Genomic DNA, 3887 nt, shown 5'->3' on the forward strand with positions numbered 1-3887 from the left:
TTCAAAAAATAATAAAACATCACGGAAGGGCATATTTTTTCAAACTCGAACAGGGTATGTGAATTCTTGAAGACGCCTCTGCTAAAGCATACTACGCATATACGTGTAACTCTCTAAGTGCACTCATAAATTACTGAATTTGGTAACCATATCTGAAGATTGAATGGGATTTCAATTTTTCTACAAGTTTCCAGAGTTTTTGCTCTTGATTCCTCATACTTTCATCTGTACTTCCCTACTTAATGAATGAGTTCACATATGACTAAAGCTTTACTTACATGATTAATACTCTTACCGTTCGCCCCTTTCTCAGCCATACAAACATAAATCCTAGTTTTCAAGTCATACAAATTGAGGATACTCTTAACATAGGCTCCCGCCCTTCGACTATAATCTTAAACATAACTTAAGGAATTTCGGATGTTATAATATTACGCATCTTCATTTATTAAGAAAACATTAGTGGATTTCAAGGTAAACAGATTCATTCAGCATGCCGCAGTACATTCAGATATTTCAAACACAATGCAATATCAAATGAGACTTGAGAGCTTCATATATGCTGCTGATATGTCAGTAACATAAAATAAAGGGTTGCACCTGATTAGATGAAACCGTTGAGGGTAAAGTTCGACTGTGTATAGTATGATGGGGTATGGGGTTGTGTCTCTCTCGGGTCGCTGTAACAATTACATATTATCAGATTTTCCAAAAGAACTAAATATGCTGTTTTAATACTCAGGATAAAACAATATAGATTAGATGTAAGCCTTTGTTGAATATTTAAGGGCTCCGAAATGACAGTTTTGTGGGATGGAGTAGATACCGCACTCGAAATAGGACCCTTGGACCTTCCAGCTGAAACAACAAATATCATCCTGAACATCCTTGGACACAATTTATTACTTGTTTTTTTTTTTTTTTTTTTTTTGAACGGCAAATTTCTTTACTCCTGTCGTCTGTGGGACTCAACCCCAAGACCTCCCCCTCCAAAGGTGTTTTAAAGGCGTTGCCTTTGCCAATGGACCACCACCCCATTGTCTATTACTATTTGCAACTTTATTGTTCTATAAATGTTTAATAAATATACCTGAGTTAGTTCAATTTTTTTGAATTATTATTTAATTTCAGTTGTTAATTTAATTCAACAAGATTCCATATTAAACACATTTGTCACCATAAACTGTAAATGATCAATAGGAGCATAATTAGTAGTGTTTTTTCGGTCCGCTTTGAAATCGTCCAAACCGGTTTCACAGTTTCATCGGTTTGGTTTCACGGCCAGCTTATTCTGCTAAATTCGGCTGGTCGATTTCAAAATTTTCAAACAATAGTGAATGGTTTAGTTTGTTGTTTCAAAATTATTAACTAGCTGTTAAAATCTCTCTTACAAAATCAAAATAATGGTTTAGGTTTAAGATCACAATTAGAAACACAATAACGGTGTTCATGATCTCAACAGTTTTAGATCGAACAATAATAGGTTTACAATCACTAACATGATCAAAATTATGAACATTATGAACATGATTAACATGAACAATATCTACTGAGATAGATTTACCCAAAATCAACTCGCCAGAAGACGACTCCACGTGTTTATCACCGGCGAGTGCCATCGGCGGAGCAACCGCAGCCGCCGCTCCTCCACCGACGACGGTTGCGAGATTCAGACGTCATAGTCACCGGAACCCCCATCGGAACCCTAGCAAACGATACCAAACCATTACTACTGAAATTCAAATCCCGTACGCACATGTCACTATCATCGTCATCATCCGAACATGAAGAAGACGAACATATGCTTGAAGGATTTAGCTCTGGTGTGAATCGACGAGTTAGGGTGGCGGTGGTTCATGGCAGCCCGAGAGATACTCATAAACTTTGGAATATAGTTGGACAAAAATGCCTTTGGTTCCCAGTTCGCCATTTTTTTTCCATGTTCCTAATGAATCTTTCCCTATATATAAAAGTAGTAAAATATTTCATCTAACCCCTCATACTTTATAAACCACTCCTTTTAATATGCTCCGAGACATTTCAGATTTAAAGTTATAACTGGCACATGACATTATTGCCTAGTAGTATTTTGAAATTGAAAATGGTATAAGACTTATGGACCATTAATCCTGGGTTCGATTCTCACTAGGGAGTCGGATTTATTGGGTTTTCTTCAAAATTGGTGTATAGACATTATAGCACAGCGTAGATGGATATGTTCAGATGGTTCTGCTAATGGCACAATGATACTTTAGTGATCCAAATTTGTTAGTTAAAAAAATTTCCAACCGTTACTTCAAGTTATATTATATAACAGTGACATTGATTGCACACTAGCAATAAGTCACCAAATAAGTATAATTTTTCATCTAGCCCCTCATACTTCATATACTTTTGCATTTAGCCTTTCAATATGTTTTGGGGTACGACAGTGACACTTATTGCACACTACCAATAAGTCACTAAATAAGTATAATTTTTCATCTAGCCCCTCATACTTCATATACCTTTGCATTTAGCCGTTCACTGATATTATATGTGACACTTACTGCACACTATCAATAAGTCACTAAATAAGTATAATTTTCATCTAGCCCCTCATACTTCATATATCTTTGCATTTAGCCTTTCAATATGTTTTGGGGCATTTCGGATTCAAGGTTGTACCTATTTACTTCAAATTATATAATAGTCATACTTATTGCACACTACCAATAAGTCATTGACTTAATAGAATACTCTTGAGCAATAAGTTGGTGTGAATGTTGCGACCCGCATGGGCATACGACCCTAGGCAGTGGCGGACGCAAGATTTTTTTCTAATGGGGTCCAATTTTTTGGTGTAATTTTTTTTCACAGTCGTACATTATGATTTTTGGGTTGTTCGACGTGCAGGGCGTGGCGGGGCGGAGCGAGGAACATAATAAAATACAATATCATGATAAAAATGTATAACACTCAATAAAAATACGTCATTCAATATAAAAAATACAGATTTTTAAAGTTGTTCCTTACGGATTTAGATCTTTTAAAAAACGATCCATTGGCCCTAGAATTCTTGCATAGTTATAAAAATTCAACAAATTAGCCCTAAAATTCAATACTACTAGCATAACTAGCCCAAAAACTTTCTTTTCAGTAATCTTTGAAGATTAAGATTCAAAATTTCTTTTCATAATCCTTGCATAATTAGTCCTAAATTTCAAGTTTAAACAAAACTAAATCAAAACTTTCTTTTCAATAATCTTTGAAGATTAAGATTCAAAATTTCTTTTCATAATCCTTGCATAATTAGTCCTAAATTTCAAGTTTAAACAAAACTAAATCAAAATTCTACGTTCATATTTTATAGCTCACAAAATTCAAATATTATATTCAACTCTATTCAAGTATTCAAATAAGAAATTTATATATTCAACAAAGTTATAAATCTAAAAAAAGGTTACAAGTATTCAAATAAAAATTAGATGTGATTCTGCGAATGGAAGGAACAAAACTGTGAAGGCAGAGGTGCTTTGCTATTGTGTTTTTTGGAATAAAAAAACGCTAAAAACAATATGAAGAGAGTCGAACCCGTGACCTAGCTTGAAGAATAAATACAAAGAATTTACCATTGCACTAACTTAGCTTTGTTACCATGGGGTCCATCTTATTATTTTTATGGAGTCCTTGAAAAATTTACAATACCGTCTCTACTAACTTTTTAGAAAAGATTGGGGTCCGGGGACCCCGACCCACACCATGTGGGTCCGCCCCTGACCCTAGGTCAAGTATTAGAGCCTATAACCGACCCCAATTATTATGTTAACGGTTAACCCTAGAGATATGAAATAAACTGATCTTTGTGCTTGTAATTATTTAAGTACCTGAATAATAATAGACAACTA

At 34.7% G+C, this 3887-nt stretch overlaps 1 long non-coding RNA gene across 1 annotated transcript; it reads right to left on the minus strand.

Annotated features, from left to right (window-relative positions):
- Positions 1-426: 426 nt before the first annotated feature.
- Positions 427-1953, minus strand: LOC110872663. Its single transcript, XR_002554592.2, has 2 exons — positions 1565-1953; positions 427-858 (listed from the first exon to the last, which is right to left on the minus strand). It is a non-coding gene; the product is annotated as an uncharacterized LOC110872663 (long non-coding RNA).
- Between the last annotated feature and the right edge of the window lie 1934 nt (positions 1954-3887).

Source organism: Helianthus annuus, chromosome 8 (genome assembly GCF_002127325.2).
Source record: "Helianthus annuus cultivar XRQ/B chromosome 8, HanXRQr2.0-SUNRISE, whole genome shotgun sequence".
NCBI classification, from domain to species: Eukaryota; Viridiplantae; Streptophyta; class Magnoliopsida; order Asterales; family Asteraceae; genus Helianthus; species Helianthus annuus.